At 42.0% G+C, this 17,418-nt stretch overlaps 1 pseudogene; it reads left to right on the top strand.

Annotated features, from left to right (window-relative positions):
- The first annotated feature begins 14,265 nt into the window (after window positions 1–14,265).
- LOC112837277 (copine-1 pseudogene) lies at window positions 14,266–15,808 on the top strand (annotated as a pseudogene).
- Window positions 15,809–17,418: the final 1,610 nt, after the last annotated feature.

Here is a 17,418-nt window from a genome sequence, read left to right as displayed (position 1 = left end):
GCTAGTATTTTGGTAAGAATTTTTTCGTCCATGTTCCTCAGGGACATTGGTCTGTAGTTTTCCTTTTTGATGGGGTCTTTGCCTGGTTTTGGGATTAGGGTAATGCTGGCCTCATAGAACGAGTTTGGAAGTTTTCCTTCTCTTTCTATTTTTTGGAAAAGTTTCAGAAGAATAGGTATTAATTCTTCTTTAAATGTTTGGTATAATTCCCCTGGGAAGCCATCTGGCCCTCGGCTCTTGTTTGCTGGGAGATTTTTTTTTTAATTTTTTATTGTTATGTTAATCACCATATATTACATCATTAGTTTTTGATGCAGTGTTCCATGATTCATTGTTGGTTCATAACACCCAGTGCTCCATGCAGAACGTGCCCTCCTCAATACCCATCACCAGGCTAACCCATCCCCCCACCCCCCTACCCTCTAGAACCCTCAGTTTGTTTTTCAGAGTCCATCATCTCTCATGGTTCGTCTCCCCCTCTGACATACTCCCCTTTTCTTCCTCTCCTGTTATCTTCTTCTTTTCTTTTTTCTTAAAATATGTTGCGTTATTTGTTTCAGAAGTACAGATCTGTGATTCAACAGTCTTGCATAATTCACAGCGCTCACCGTAGCACATACCCTCCCCAATGTCTATCACCCAGCCATCCCATCCCTCCCACCCCCAACCACTCCAGTAACACTCAGTTTGTTTCCTGAGATTAAGAATTCCTCATATCAGTGAGGTCATGTGATACATGTCTTTCTCTGATTGACTTATTTCACTCAGCATAACACCCTCCAGTTCCATCCACGTCGTTGCAAATGGCAAGATCTCATTCCTTTTGATGGCTGCATAATATTCCATTGTGTATATATACCACTTCTTCTTTATCCATTCATCTGTCGATGGGCATCTTGGCTCTTTCCACAGTTTGGCTATTGTGGACATTGCTGCTATAAACATTGGGGTACACGTACCCCTTCGGGTCCCTACATTTGTATCTTTGGGGTAAATACCCAGTAGTGCAATTGCTGGATCGAACGGTAGCTCTAATTTCAACTGTTTGAGGAACCTCCATACTGTTTTCCAGAGGGGTTGCACCAGCTTGCCTTCCCACCAACAGTGTAGGAGGGTTCCCCTTTCTCCACATCCCCGCCAACATCTGTCGTTCCCTGACTTGTTAATTTTAGCCATTCTGACTGGTGTGAGGTGGTATCTCATTGAGGTTTTGATTTGGATTTCCCTGATGCCGAGTGATGTTGAGCACTTTTTCATGTGCCTGTTCGCCATTTGGATGTCTTCTTTGGAGAAATGTCTGTTCATGTCTTCTGCGCATTTCTTGATTGGATTATTTGTTCTTTGGGTGTTGAGTTTGATAAGTTCTTTATAGATTTTGGATGCTGGGAGATTTTTGATTACTGCTTCAATTTCCTTGCTGGTTATGGGTTTGTTCAGGTTTTCTATTTCTTCCTGGTTCAGTTTTGGTAGTTTATACATCTCTAGGTAGGAATGCATCCATTTCTTCCAGATTGTTTTATTTGTTGGCATATAGTTGCTCATAATATGTTCTTATAATTGTTTGTATTTCTTTGGTGTTGGTTGTGATCTCCTCTTTCATTCATGATCTTATTTATTTGGGTCCTTTCTCTTTTCTTTTTGATGCGTCTGGCCAGGGGTTTATCAAACTTATTAATTCTTTCAAAGAACCAGCTCCCAGTTTTGTTGATCTGTTCTACTGTTCTTTTGGTTTCTAGTTCATTGATTTCTGCTCTGATCTTTATTATTTCTCTTCTCCTGCTGGGTTTAGACTTTATTTGCTCTTCTTTCTTCAGCTCTTTTAGGTGTAGGGTTAGGTTGTGTATTTGAGAACTTTCTTGTTTCTTGAGAAAGGCTTGTATTGCTATATACTTTCCTCTTAGGACCACCTTTGCCGTATCCCAAAGATTTTGACAGTTGTGTTTTCATTTTCATTTGTTTCTATGAATTTTTAAAATTCTTCTTTAATTTCCTGGTTGACCCATTCATTCTTTAGTAGGATGCTCTTTAGCCTCCAAGTATTTGGGTTCTTCCCAACTTTCCTCTTGTAGTTGAGTTCTAGTTTCACAACAGTGTGGTCCGAAAATATGCAGGGAATGATTCCAATCTTTTGGTATCAGTTGAGACCTGATTTGTGACCCAGGATGTGATTTATTCTGGAGAATGTTCCATGTGCACTAAAGAATGTATATTCTGTTGCTTTGGGATGGAATGTTCTGAATATATCTGTGAAGTCCATCTGGTCCAGTGTGTCATTTAAAGCCCTTATTTCCTTGTTGACCTTTTGCTTAGATGATCTTTCCATTTCAGTGAGGGGGGTGTTAAAGTCCCCTACTATTATTGTATTATTGTTAATGTGTTTCTTTGATTTTTTTTTATTAATTGGCTGCTCCCACGTTAGGGGCATAGATATTTAAAATTGTTAGATCTAAAAAAAAAATTAAAAATAAAAATTGTTAGATCTTCTTGTGGATAGACCCTTTAAGTATGATGTAGTGTCCTTCCTCATCTGTCATTATAGTCTTTGGTTTAAAATCTAATTTGTCTGAAATAAGGATTGCCACTTTATGATGTCCATTAGCATAGTAAATGGTTTTCCACCCCCTCACTTTAAAGCTGGAGGTGTCTTTGGGTCTAAAATGAGTCTCTTGTAGAGAGCATATCGATGGGTCTTGTTTTTTTAGCCAATCTGATACCCTGTGTCTTTTGATTGGGGCATTTAGCCCATTTACACTCAGGGTAACTATGGAAAGATATGAATTTAGTGCCACTGTATTGCCTGTAAGGTGACTGTTACCTTATATTATCTCTGTTCCTTTCTGGCCTATGTTACTTTTAGGCTCTTTCTTTGCTTTGAGGACCCCTTTCAATATTTCTTGTAGGGCTGGTTTGGTGTTAGCAAATTCTTTTAATTTTTGTTTGTCCTGAAAACTTTTTATTTCTCCTTCTATTTTCAATGACAGCCTAGCTGGATATAGTATTCTTGGCTGCATATTTTTCTTGTTTAGTGCTCTGAATATATCATGCCAGTCCTTCCTGACCTGCCAGGTCTCTGTGGATAGGTCTGCTGCCAATCTAATGTTTCTACCATTGTAGGTTACAGACCTCTCGTCCAGAGCTACTTTCAGGATTTTCTCTTTGTCTCTGAGATTTGTGAGTTTTACTATTAGATGTCGGGGTGTTGACCTATTTTTATTGATTTTGAGGGGTGTTCTCTGTGCCTCGTGGATTTTGATGCCTGTTTCCTTCCCCAAATTAGGGAAGTTCTCTGCTATAATTTACTCCAATATACCTTCTACCCCTCTCTATCTTCTTCCTCTGGGATCCCAATTATTCTAATGTTGTTTTGCGTTATGATATCACTTATCTCTCGAATTCTCCCCTCGTGATCCAGTAGTTGTTTATCTCTCTTTTTCTCAGCTTCTTTATTCTCCATCATTTGGTCTCCTATATCACTAATTCTCTCTTCTGCCTCATTTATCCTAGTAGTTAGAGCCTCCATTTTTGATTGCACCTCATTAATAGCCTTTTTTATTTCAACTTGGTTAGATTTTAGTTCTTTTATTTCTCCAGATAGGGATTCTCTAGTATCTTCTATGCTTTTTTCAAGCCCAGCTAGTATCTTTATAATCGTCATTCTGAACTCTAGTTCTGACATCTTACTAATGTCTATATTGATTAGGTCCCTGACAGTTGGTACTGCCTCGTGTTCTTTTTTTTGAGGTGAGTTTTCCCGTCTTGTCATTTTGTCCAGAGGAGAATAGATGAATGAGGGAACAAAATGCTAAAAGGGTAACAATGACCCCAGAAAAATATACACTAAACAAATCAGAAGAGACCTGAAACTGGGGGAAAAAGAAAGGGAAAAAAAAAAGAATATAATCAGTCTGGTGAGCAGAACAGAGCCACACACTAGATTTTGGGGTCTGTTAGAAGAAATTGCCTCCCAAAATTTTAAAGAAAGAAAAACTTATATATATATACAGAAATAAGGGAAAATATGATGAAGGTATGAAATATGACTGGAAAGATGAAAATTAAAAAAGATTTTAAAAAAGGAATTGATAAGATGTCAGTTGAAAAAAGAATGAAAAAAATTTAAAAAAAAAGAGAGAATGTGATCAGGCGGGAGACTAGGACAAAGTCATACACTAGATTTAGGGTATATTTTGGTCTGTTAGAAGAAACTGTATCCCAACATTTTAAAGAAAGAAAAACATATATATATACATGTGTGTATATATATATATATATATATATATATATATATATATATAAATACATATATACAAAAATAAGGTTAAATACAATGAAGGCATAGACTATGACTGTAAAAATGAAAATTAAAAAAGATTTTTAAAAAGGAATTGATAAGATGTTGGTTGAAAAAGGAAAGAAGAAAAATTCAATAAAATAATAGAAAAAAAATAAAGAAAAATAAAAAAATTAACTTTGAAAGACTAAAGAATCATGGGGGAAAAGCCATGAATTCTATGTGCTGTATTCCCCTAGCGCTGGAGTTCTGCCGTTCTCATTGATCGGTAAACTTGGTCTTGGCTGGCTGTTCTTGCTGACCTTCTGGGGGAGGGGCCTGTTGCCGTGGTTCCCAAATGTCTTTGCCGGAGGCGGAATCGCCCTGCCCTTGCCGGTCCAAGCTAAGTCATCTGCTCAGGTTTTCTCTCGGGAGCTTTTGTTCCCTGCAAGCTCTCAGTACAGCTTTGGAGGACAAGAGTGAAAATGGTGGCCTCCCAATCTCCACCCGGAGGAGCCAAGAACTCGGGGCCCCACTCTTCAGTGCGCCCCCAGAGAAAAGCAGTCAATCACTCCCATCTCCCCAGTCTCCGGCCGCACTCCGTGCTCACCCGGCCTGTGACCGAGCGTTTCTATCTCTGGCACCCGACCCCGTGTGGAGTCTCCAAACCCAGCAGATCCCTGCGGTGCGCTCCCGCGCCGCTCCTCCCTGGGGGAGGAAGGGGAGTCTCTCTGGATCTGCCACTTGTTGGGTCCCTGCTGGAGGAGCAGTGGCCCGACTGGGCCGCGGATCACAGTTTATGGCAACTCCGAAATGAGAGCCTGCGCCTCGGCTCCAATACCTGGGAGCTCTGCCGCACTCAGGCACCTCGGGTCTTTCTGTGACCCCGAGGGTCCTGAGACCACACTGTCCCATGAGGGTTCCACCCCCCGCTTAGCCACTGGATCGACGTCCCTCAGCGGAGCAGACTTCTAAAAGGTCCGATTTTGTGCTCCGCGGCTCTATCACTTGCCAGAAGCAGCCGACAGAGGCCCCCTCCCCCGCCGTCTATCTTCCCGAATATCGCCTCGGACTCACTTCTCCGCACGTCCTACCTTCCAGTAAGTGGTCGCTTTTCTGTTCATGGAATTGCTGCTATTCTTTTCTTCAATCTCCTGTTGAGTTCGTAGGTGTTCTGAATGGTTTGATCCCTATCTAGCTGAATTCCTGGGACCAGGCAAAATTTAGGTCTCCTACTCCTCCACCATCTTGCTCCTCCCAAGAACAATCTGCTTCTGAAAATTTAATGCTAGAATCCCCACCTTCCACATAGTAATATTGTACTAAATGGAGTCTAATTTTGCATTATAGTTGTCATACACAGTCTCCAAAAATGTAAGGAAAAAAATAGCTACCTTATTAGGCTATATAGTTTACAGCAATGTTATTCAATGTGTGGTCCACAGACTAGCAGCACCAGCATCTGAGATCTTGTAGAAATAAAAAACTCTACTTCAGAGCAGTGATGGCTAATTGGGGTGATTTTTCCTCCCCCCACCCAGGAGACACTGGGCAACATCTGGGGACATTTTTGGTTGTCACAACTGGGAGTGAGCGTGCTATTGGCATCTAGTGGGTGGAGGCCAGGGATGCCTCTAATCATCCTACAATGCACAGGACACTCCCCACAACAAAGAACTCTCCTGCCCCAGATGTCAACAGCACCGCTCTTGAGAAACTCCGATTAGAGGAAAGTGAATTGGAAACAGCAGGGTTGGAGTAGGGAGAGTAAAAAGAAAGTGTTTCAAGCTCATAACTAACAGAGGTAAAAGAAGGAGAAAAGAAAACACTGGCATGACGGCTAGGGGACTTGGGCTGTGATCGTGGGAACTGCATACCCTAGGGAAGTCACCCTCTTTTGATGTCATTTCACACATCTATAAAATGAAGGGAGAAAAGATTGAACAAAAAAAAATGGGATTATTATCCCTGAGGTTATTTTTGGAATTGATGCATTATAATTGAGGCAGTATTTCCCAAGCTTGAGCAATCCATAGATCACCATCACTACATTTGCCATACCAGAGTGCCATTTTTGCTATTTCAGTTTTTACTTTAATTAACATATTTCATATGTTTAGGGTATATTTTTAAAGGAAATTTTATGTTACTATCATTAGTTTAAAGCCATTCCTACTTGCCACAACTGGAAGTAAACACCATTAACAGAAAGCAATGGTATTAAAGTCTAGCCAGATACCCTTGTATCTAGCCAGATACCAAGACTCTGAGCTCAAGGCCAGCTCTTTCTTGGTTAAATGGGAGATTAATGAGGGTTAAAGATTTTGTTAAAGGCATGTTAGCACCAACCCAAGACTCTCTGTATCACCTCAAATGATTTTACGTTCCAACAGTGATGCACCTACACTTTGGAAGATGGTGGCAGAGTAATTAAGAGGGTGAACTTTGAAAGTAGTTCCATATGGGTTCCAGACTTAATTCTATGACTTACTGGCTGTGAGATGTTGGGCAAGTGACTTAACCTTGCTAAGCCCCAGTTCCTCATTGGGAGTTAGTAATAGGACCTAGGGTATTATGGCAGCCTTTGAGATGGCCCCCAGGGATCTCCACCTTCAGGCATTTATGCCCTTGTGTAATCCCCTCCTTGTATAACCGCCTTGAGTGTGTATAAGACAGCTTACAACCAATAGCAAAGAGCAATAATGATGGCATGTCACTTCTTTTTTTTTTTTTTAAGATTTTATTTATTTAGGGCGCCTGGGTGGCTCAGTTGGTTAAGCGACTGCCTTCAGCTCAGGTCATGATCCTGGAGTCCCGGGATCGAGTCCCGCATCGGGCTCCCTGCTCAGCAGGGAGTCTGCTTCTCCCTCTGACCCTCTCCCCTCTCAAAGAGCAATAATGATGGCATGTCACTTCTTTTTTTTTTAAAGATTTTATTTATTTATTTGAGAGAGAGAGTGAGCACAGACGGAAAGTGAGAGGGAGAAGCAGACTCCCCACTGAGCAGGGAGCCCAACACGGGACTCGATCCCAGGACCCAGAGATGATGACCTGAGCTGAAGGCAGACACTTAACTGACTGAGCCACCCAGGTGCCCCAAGATAGGATGTCACTTCTGAGACTGGGTTGCAAAGAGGCTGTCTCCTCCTCCCACCTCTCTCTCTCTCTTTCCCCCCCATCTCTCTCCCTCCCTCTCCCCCACCTGTCTCCCTCCCTTCCTCCCTCTCTTCTTTTCTAGAGAAACAGGCTGCCATGTCAATAGCCAGCAAGGATATGAGGCCAACCAATAGCCCTGTGAGCAACTTGGAAGTGAATCTCCCCCAGGTCAAGCTTTGAGATAACTGCAGCCCAGCTTAGGAGACACCCTGAGTCAGAGGGATCTATTGAAACTACACCCAGCTTCCTGATCCACAGAAACCATGAGACAATATACACCTGTGAAATAATACATACTTGTTCTTCTAAACTGCTAAACTTGGGGATAATTTGTTATTCAGCAATAGATAACAAATACAGTTACTATGAAGGTTATACAAGGTAATGGCCTTTCATTCAGGGGAGAGGTCCTGCTGGAAACAGTCTCATACAAGGTGGAAGAAATCCACAATAGCCTCTAGTATTAGTCAATCAATTCCATTATAAATATAAATGGATAACCAAAGGTCCCCAGACATCTGAGAACTGAGATGAACAAACAGCACAACTGACTTAGAGTCAAAAGAGAGAAAGTATTTTAAAAATCTCTGAAATTATAATTAGCATCTTCATAGAGATTCAGGAAAATATTCATTTTTAAATAATATTATTAAGTGTAATGATAATTATAGGCTTTAATTATACTGCAGTTTCCAGTAAATAGGAAGGAACTCTTAGAAATTAAAATTTTATTGCCTAAAATTTTTGATCTAGTGGACATTCTGGAAAAAAATCTGAGAAAATCTTCCAGAACATAAAGAAAGAAAAAGAGATGCAAAATATGGTATGAAAGCTAAAAGGTATAAAAGTATAACCAAAGAGATTCAAAGTTCATCTAATAAAAGATCCCAGAAATGAGAACAGAAAATGGAAATGAGAAAATAATTAAAAAAAATAGAATCATCATCTTGATCCATACAAGGCATTCAATAAAATCCAACATCTATTAATGATTTAAAAATTAATACACTAATGAAAACTTTCTTAAACCAATAAAAGATATCTTAAAAAAAAAACCCAAGAGCAACTGATTATAAAACATCAACCTGAATTACCTAGTTTTATTGAATTCTACTCCACCCAAACCTGAATGAAACATATGTAAAGTTAAACTTTAGAGTTCTAATAAAATATAACTTTCATGAAAAGAGAATTAACATTTTCTTTAAAAGTCTACCACAGGCAGATGTATTGGTAAAACCTTAGAAGCATTCCCGTTAATGTCAGGAATAAAAGTATAATACTTGCTAGTTATTGACAAAATTGTAATTGAGATTTTAGCCACTCCAACAAGACAAGAAAAACAAATGATGCTTAAGAGAAGAAAGGTCTACAACCAATATGATTGGCTGAAGAGAAAATGTAAGATAATCTATGGATAAACTATTAGAACCAATGAGAGAGCTCAGCAAGGTTACTGCATATAATAACAACATTCAAATATCTGTAAAGTTTCTATATTTCAAGAACTACCAGTTAGAAAATGTAATAGAAAAACTATATATCCTATTCAAATAGCAACAAAAATTATAATATACCTAGGAAGAAAAGATCTTTATGAAGAAAATCGTAAAACACTGAAATACCTACAAGAAGTTCTAAATAAATATATATAACTTTGGGAAGACTTGAAAATGTTACAAACTTTGTCCCTATCCATGAAATATATTATGTGTGTATTTCAGAAAAATTACTTAAAGTGAATGTGAATTGGCTAAGCCAATTTTGCAAATAAAAGCAATGAGAAAGTTTCACCCTCCCAAATTTTACCACATCATACAGAGTCATAGCAATAAAAACTATGAAATACTGGTATAGGAATTGGTTAACAAAAAAAATCCATAATCATAAATGATTTGGTGAAACTAGCTCATTATTTGGACAAAAATACCTCAGTCCTTTACAAAGGTGAATACCAAATTCTCTGAGGACCTAATTGTCAAACATAAAACCAGAAATCTAACATAAGAAATTGTCAGAGAATTTTTGTGGTCTCTAAATGGAGGATTTATTAAATAAGATCCCAAATCTCATACCATAAATGGAAAGCTGGCACTGGGTACATCAAATTTAAGGATTCCCATTTAAAAAACAAGTCACATAGTTAACTGGTAGATGGGAGCCTGAGAGAAGGTGCCTGCAACATATAAAACTAATGAGGGATTAACATCTAGAAAATAAAATAAACTCAAAATCAACAAGAAAATATGTGGACTCCAATAGAAAAATTCAGAAAAGGATAGTGATAAGTTGCAGGTGGAGAAAACTGAATGGCTGACAAGTAAATGAAGAAATGCCCAATCTCACTAGTAATCAAAGAAATACAAATTAAAACAGTAAGATACCACCTTACTCCCATGAGACTGGCAAAAACTGGAAAGTAAGGTCATATGGAATCTCCATGCATTGCTGATGGGTTCCATCTTTCTAGAAAACAACCTGGCAGTATTTTGTGAAAGTATATCAATGTATGCCCTAGGACCTAGCATCCCCCTCCCCTGAACATATGTACTTCGTAGGAACTCTCACACAGGACCACACAGTGACATGTACGAGGATGTGTATTGCAAAACTGTTTGTGTAGTAGGTTGCTAAAGACCACTAGATGTCCATCACTGGCAGAAATGTAATTGAAAACTGTGACCGATGTGAGCTTTGAAATACCGTGCAACAGTTCGAAGGAATCAACTAGAGGTACACACAGTGCACAATACATCTGAAAATGCTGATATTGCTTTTAAGAATTAAGAAACAATTAGATCTGTTGCATGAAATTGTCTGTATCCCTTGAACACATATACACCCTAAACAACAACATCCATTTTACAATGATACACAGGTATCCAGGCAAAATATATCAAACACATTTGAGTGGGTGCCTATGGCAGGGGCAGGTGGGCAAGATGTGGAAAGGGATAAAGAATATGAAAATGGGGGCTCCTGGGTGGCTAAGTCAGTTAAGCGACCAACTCTTCTTTTCAGCTCAGGCTGTGATCTTGGGGTTGTGAGATCGAGCCCGCGTGGGCTCCATGCTCTGCCTGGAGTCTGCTTAAGATTCTCTCTCCCTCTCCCTCTGTCCCTCCCCCTGCCTTCTCTCTCTCTCTCTCAAAAATAAATAAGAAAAGAATATGAAAATGAACCCTGAATGGGCCAACAATAGCACATTAAATGAACTGAGGAGTATGATTAACTCAGCTCTCTGCACTTGAGATCAAAAAACACGTTTCACAAGGAAGAACAAAGGGCCAAGAACAGCCAAGAAAATTTTGAAGAAGGGACGCAAGACAGTTGGATTTGTCCTATCAAATATTAAGACTTTTTATAAAAGCCTAACAATTAAGGCAGGAGTGCAATAAAAACAAATCTCAGGGGCGCCTGGGTGGCTCAGTTGTCAAGCATCTGCCTTCGGCTCAGGTCATGATCCTAGGGTCCTGGGATCGAGCCCCACATCAGGCTCCCTGCTCAGCGGGAAGCCTGCTTTTCCCTCTCCCTCTGCCCCTGCTTGTGTTCCCTCTCTCGCTGTCTCTCTCTCTCTCTCTCTCTGTCAAATAAATAAATAAAATCCTAAAAAAAAGAATCTCAGGAATGACAGCTGCACAGCAGGCACGAAAACCAATGACCCAAATTATAACAGGAAGTCAGAATGCTCCAAAAACAAATAGACAAATCATCTAATATATTGACACAGAATCTAGACGGACTTGATAAAAATCAGATGGCAAATAATTAAAGTAACAATAGCAATATGGTCACAATATGTAGTATACTTTCCCCTTTCCACCATCTTTCCTCCCAAGTTTTATTAACTATATTTCCTTTAAAGGACACAACTGTAATTACACCTAAGTCCAGTAAGTCCAGTTACACAAATTCATTCTTGAGTAAATGATAAATCTGTAACACTTTGAAACTGTCAGTTGATGGTTTCAGTTTAACCTTTGGACAAAGCCCAAAAAAATTAATTTTTCTATATGATAGAGAACAAAATGTAAGTGTTATAAACCTTGACAATGTACAAATAATGACAAAAAGCAGTTGGAGGTAAAGTGATTTGGGCCTTGCCCTTTAGAAGAGCAGATGACAGGTGCACAGCCTCTGGGGGGAAAGTTGGTGCTTTAGGGAAAGTGTCCATCATCATTCCAACCAATGGAATATGATACAGGAATTCAGAGGTAAAAGAGGGAAGGGAAGAGAGGCTTCAGAGATCCAAAGAGCAAAACCAGCCAGAAACAATGAAAAAGCACACTCTCCACTGAGGTTACAAGGAACAAAGATCCAGCCCAAAAGGGTTCCTAGAACTCATGTGACCCCAAGTTTGGGTGCTTTTGCTTCAAAGTATTTCAGAAACCACAAGAATGAGTGTGGGAAGAAAAAGAATTCTGCCTTCTTCAAACTCTGAAGCACTTAAAATCAGTCATGAATGGCCCCATTTTTAGAGTTGCTGAGATTTGGTCATTCACAAGGCAACTCAAGTACTTTACAGTTAGTCCACTTGAAGCCCTGAAGTAGAGATTGTCACAGCCATTTCCTGACATGTTTGTTGAATTATGACTCTTTGGAGGGGGTGTGTCCAGTTCACATCAATTCCCCCTTTCTTGAAGATGTGTGTGTGTGTGTGTGTGTGTGTGTGTGTGTGTGTGTGTCTAAGTACCTTCTCACTTCAGAGCCTCTGCTCGTGCTATTCCTTCTACTTAGTGGGCTTATACCCTGCTCCTCACATGGCTCCTCCTTCTCATGCTACCCATCTCAACTTAAATGTCAACTTCTTAGTGAGACCTTCCTTGACCCTCCTACCTAAGTAAGTCCCTTGTTATTATCTGTTTGTCAATCCACTAATATTTATTAAACACCTCTTTTGTGCCAGGCTCTGTTCATTCTCTGGTTATAGAACTGTGACCAGATAAAGGCCCCGCCCACAAGCAACATTTTGAAATAACTTGTTTACTTTTTTTCCTAGAAGGAGGAGCTCTCTTCCCTTGAAATGAAGGTTCCATGAGGACATGGACAGGTCTGTTTAGCTCATCATTATATGCACCCCCAGCACCTAGGATGGTACAAGGCATACATTTGGCATAGTATTTGTGAATGAATCAAGGAATAGATGACTTCTTCACTTCACCACACTGGCCATCTATCACCTGGAGCCCAAGAGACACTAGGCCTGAGTTAAGCCAAATTCTCTCTCACAAGAGTTTGGAATCTGATCCACAGATATAGATGGGTTGGGAGCCAGACGAGAAGACACTAACTCCTACGGTAAGGTCCCCAGATCTGCTCTGGGTCCTGCCTGCCCCAAAGCCACATTGCCTAACTCTTCTTGGAGCTCCTGAAATAAATGTTCCTTCAATAAATTTCTCAAAGTCAATTTTAGTCACTCTCTGCATCTGGCAACTCGCGAATGCAATGACTAGCACAAAAGAACATTAATTGGCTCACATCAAAATCTGGTTTAAAATGCTTCAGTGGTTTCCCATTGTTCTTAGAATAAAACCCAGACTCCTTACCAGCGGTGGAAAGGTCCTGCATGGTCTGGCCCTGCTCACCTCTCCTACCCTCTATTTCTTAAGCATCCTGAGTTCTTTGCCACCTCAGAGCCTTTCCACACACCATTCCCGTTGCCTGGAATGTTCTTTTCTTAGCTCTTCAAACACCTGGCTTCTCTTTAGCCATCAGATCTCCACTCAAATGTCACCTCCCCCAGGAGACCTTCTAAATCAGTCATGGGCCCAGCTGGACTCAATTGACACATTCCTATTAGAACTTTAGGACTATATATGAAGGTGCAGGGGGTACAAGGGATAGCACAGTACCCCCAAGAGCAACAGAGGGGCCTGTATCACTCCTAGGCCTCAAGGAAAGAGGGTATGGGGCTCTCTGGAGCCCAAAATGAGAGTTCCTTGGAGAGGCTGGACAAGCTGTGACCTTCAATCCAGTGACTCCTCAGCTCAAGGCAACTCAACAAGAAGAGAACCAGGGAGGAAAATAGACTGACATCACTCTCCTCCCTCCTTCTGTTCTCCTGCCAGGACTCCCTGTTGGTTAAATCCATCTGAAACCAGAAGGCAAAGAAGTCTATCGAAACAGAATAGGATTTGGCAAACATTTTCGGTAAAGGACCAGAAAGGAAATATTTTCAGCTTTCTGGGGCCATACAGTCTCTGTCACAATGACTCAATTCTGACATCATAGCATGAGAAAAGCCATAGGCAATACACAAATGAATGAGTGTGGCTGTGTTCCGATAAAACTTGATTTACAAAAACAGGCAGTGGGCCAGAGTGTGTTGGGCCTGGATGTAGAACATTCAAGATAGTCTGCTGGGTCAGAAGATGGGATGGAGAAAGGTAGAGAGTAGCTCTAAGGTTCAACAGGATTTATCTAGCATACCTTCTCTAGCCACCCCATCTAAGTACCCTACTCCCCCAAGTCAATATCACATTGCCCTGCTTTTTTTTCTTTCACCACAAATCATAAGCATCTTATTTGTTTGTCCATAAGAGTAGGAATCAAGGATTTTGTGAAGCGGCAAAAGAGACGGCCCACTGCGTGACCTTGGTTCAACTGTCCATTTCCTGTGACCACCTCATTGACAACGACATCGACTCCAAGTCTGACCCACTCTGCGTCCTTTTACAGGATGTGGGAGGGGGCAGCTGGGCTGAGCTTGGCCGAACTGAGCGTGTACGGAACTGCTCGAGCCCCGAGTTCTCCAAGACTCTGCAGCTTGAGTACCACTTTGAAACAGTCCAGAAGCTCCGATTTGGCATTTATGACATAGACAACAAGACACCTGAGCTGGGGGATGATGACTTCCTAGGAGGGGCTGAGTGTTCCCTAGGACAGATTGTGTCCAGCCAGATAATAACTCTACCCTTGAGGCTGAAGCCTGGAAAACCTGCTGGGCGGGGGACCATCACGGTATCTGTTCAAGAGATGAAGGATAATCATACAGTGACCATGGAGGTGGAGACCAGAAACCTAGATAAGAAGGACTTCCTGGGGAAATCGGACCCATTCTTGGAGTTCTTCCGTCACGGTGATGGGAAATGGCACCTGGCATACAGATCTGAGGTAATCAAGAACAACTTGAACCCTACATGGAAGCGCTTCTCTGTTCCCCTTCAGGATTTCTGTGGGGGAGACCCCAGTACACCCATCCAGGTGCGATGCTCAGATTATGACAGTGATGGTTCACATGATCTCATTGGTACCTTCTACACCAGCTTGGCCCAGCTGCAAGCAGTTCCGGCTGAGTTTGAATGTATCCACCCTAAGAAACAGCAGAAAAAGAAAAGCTACAAGAACTCTGGGACTGTTTGTGTCAAGATTTGCCAGGTAGAAACACAGTATTCATTCCTGGACTATGTGATGGGAGGCTGTCAAATCAACTTCACTGTGGGCATTGACTTCACGGGCTCCAATGGAGATCCTTCCTCCCCGGAATCCCTGCACTACCTGAGCCCAACAGGGGTCAATGAGTACCTGACAGCACTGTGGAGTGTGGGCAGTGTGATTCAGGACTATGACTCGGACAAGCTATTCCCAGCATTTGGATTTGGGGCCCAGGTACCCCCCGACTGGCAGGTCTCCCATGAATTTGCCTTGAACTTCAACCCCAATAACCCCTACTGCCCAGGCATCCAGGGCATTGTGGATGCTTACCGCCAAGCCCTGCCCCAAGTTCGCCTCTATGGCCCCACCAACTTTGCATCCATCATCAACCATGTGGCCAGGTTGGCAACCCAGGCTGCACATCAGAGGACTGCCTCGCAATACTTGGTGCTGTTGCTGCTGACTGACGGCACTGTGACAGATGTGGAGGCTACACGTGAGGCTGTGGTGCGTGCCTCTTACCCGCCCATGTCAGTGATCATCGTGGGTGTGGGTGGTGCTGACTTCGAGGCCACGGAGCAGCTGGATGCTGATGGTGGACCCCTGCGTGCACGCTCCGGGGAGGCAGCTGCCTGTGACATAGTGCAGTTTGTGCCCTACCGCCGCTTCCAGAATGCCCCTTGGGAGACACTGGCACAGACTGTGCTCACAGAAGTACCCACACAACTGGTCTCCTACTTCAAGGCCCAAGGTTGGGTCCCATTCAAGCCACTTCCACCCCCAGCCAAGAGCCCTGCACAGGCTCCTCAGGCCTAGACTCCCTTAGAGGGTGGGCTATGGCTTGTCCCCTGCCTTGCGTCCCCAGGGTCTCTGTGGGCATGGCTCAATCCTGCACACATTGCCCAGTGCTGCACTTTACATTTTATACTTTTATATTTGCTCCTGCTGTTGCTCTTGATCCCTCCTGCTTGCCCCTGGAATCCTTCATTTAATAAAGATCAGTGAAGACCACTGCTTTGCCACCAAAAAAAAAAAAAAAAGAGTAGGGATCATGGCTTTCTTGCTTACCACGCTATCCCCAGCACCCAAAAGAGTGCCTGACACCCGGTAGCTTCTCAAATATTTTCGAAGGAATAGGAAGACTTAACTAATACAGCATGCTACAGGTTGACAAGACCAAAACATCTGGTCTCCTTAACTCAGGTGCACCAAATGATACCCTCCAAACATAGGAAAGCCAGCTCTCTCCTCCAGCCCACCGTAAGTGCAATTCTTATCTATTCGGTTTCAGTCTTCCTAACTCCCTCTCCAGACCAGGCCTGTTCACCAATCACCCCAGTACCTCCAGGTTGCAATTCCACACATCAACATTCAGCCTTTCAGACCCTAAGTGGTTTGCAATGCACATTCTTTGGAAATGATTCTGCTTTAGGAGACTTCTCCCCCACCTCCGGCACAGTCAGCTGCTTTGAATCTCCATTTCATCCTACTTTCCTGGGTAGGGCAGTGACAGGAGGAAGGAAGGGTTTGGGAGCATCTCAAAATAAATTCCCTTCTTCCTTATTCTTAACACAAAAGATGACAGAGCTCCAACATCACCCAACAAGAGAAAAAAAACAACTAAATTATCATAAAATTATTGAAGTCATCAAAGATGAATCAGCAGAGGATCCCGACGTGGGAAGGGTTTAGTATAGGGCATTAAGTTAAAAAAAATCGAGATACAAAATGGTGCATACAATTTCACTGCAAGTGTGTGGCAATGTACTTGGATATACACAAGGACTGGGAGGTTGCATGGGAACCATCGATGGCTAGGATATTGGGATGTGGGTGACTTCTTTCTGACTTCTAGGATCATTGTTATAACATTTGTTAATTATTTGGTTCATCCAGGAGTTGCACAGTATAGTCCAAAACACAGCATTATCATTATTATATATTGTCAATTATATATGTAATATAGTGATATAATATATAATAATAATATATTATCAATTATATATATAATAATGGTACCATTCAACCGGCAAGAAAAATGATAGGATACTGTTCTCTGGTACAATGGAGGACAGATGAATGGGGAAAAGGACTGCATTTTTTAAAAATATTTTATTTATTTATTTGACAGAGAGAGACACAGTGAGAGAGGGAACACAAGCAGGGGGAGTGGGGGAGGGGAAGCAGGCTTCCCACGGAGCAGGGAGCCCGATGCGGGGCTCAATGCGGGGCTCAATGCGGGGCTCAATGCGGGGCTCAATGCGGGGCTCGATCCCAGGACCCTGGGACCATGACCCGAGTCGAAGGCAATCGCTTAACGACTGAGCCACCCAGGCGCCCCAAAGGATTGCATTTTAAGTTTGAGAGAGTTTGTGTTTTGTGCCCCTCCATCTGGAAATGGTTTCCATAAAAGGCATGGTTTTAAAAAACTAACAGCATACATTCTGCTTTCCCCTCGCATTCCATCTCTGCAGCCTTGCTGCCCCCCATCACCACCACTTGCGATCCTTGTGAGAAAATCAAAATTGTTGGAAACTGGAAAGGTAAATGGTTTTCTAATAATATTAGCCAGAAAGACACTGTTCTTCTGTAGCAAACCCCTGAGACCACAGCAGTTACTC

The sequence above is a fragment of the Callorhinus ursinus genome, unplaced genomic scaffold, assembly GCF_003265705.2.
Source record: "Callorhinus ursinus isolate GAN/ISIS: 27379988/994484 unplaced genomic scaffold, GSC_fseal_2.0 scaffold41, whole genome shotgun sequence".
Lineage (NCBI taxonomy): Eukaryota > Metazoa > Chordata > Mammalia > Carnivora > Otariidae > Callorhinus > Callorhinus ursinus.
This window is presented reverse-complemented; position numbering and strand designations above follow the sequence as displayed.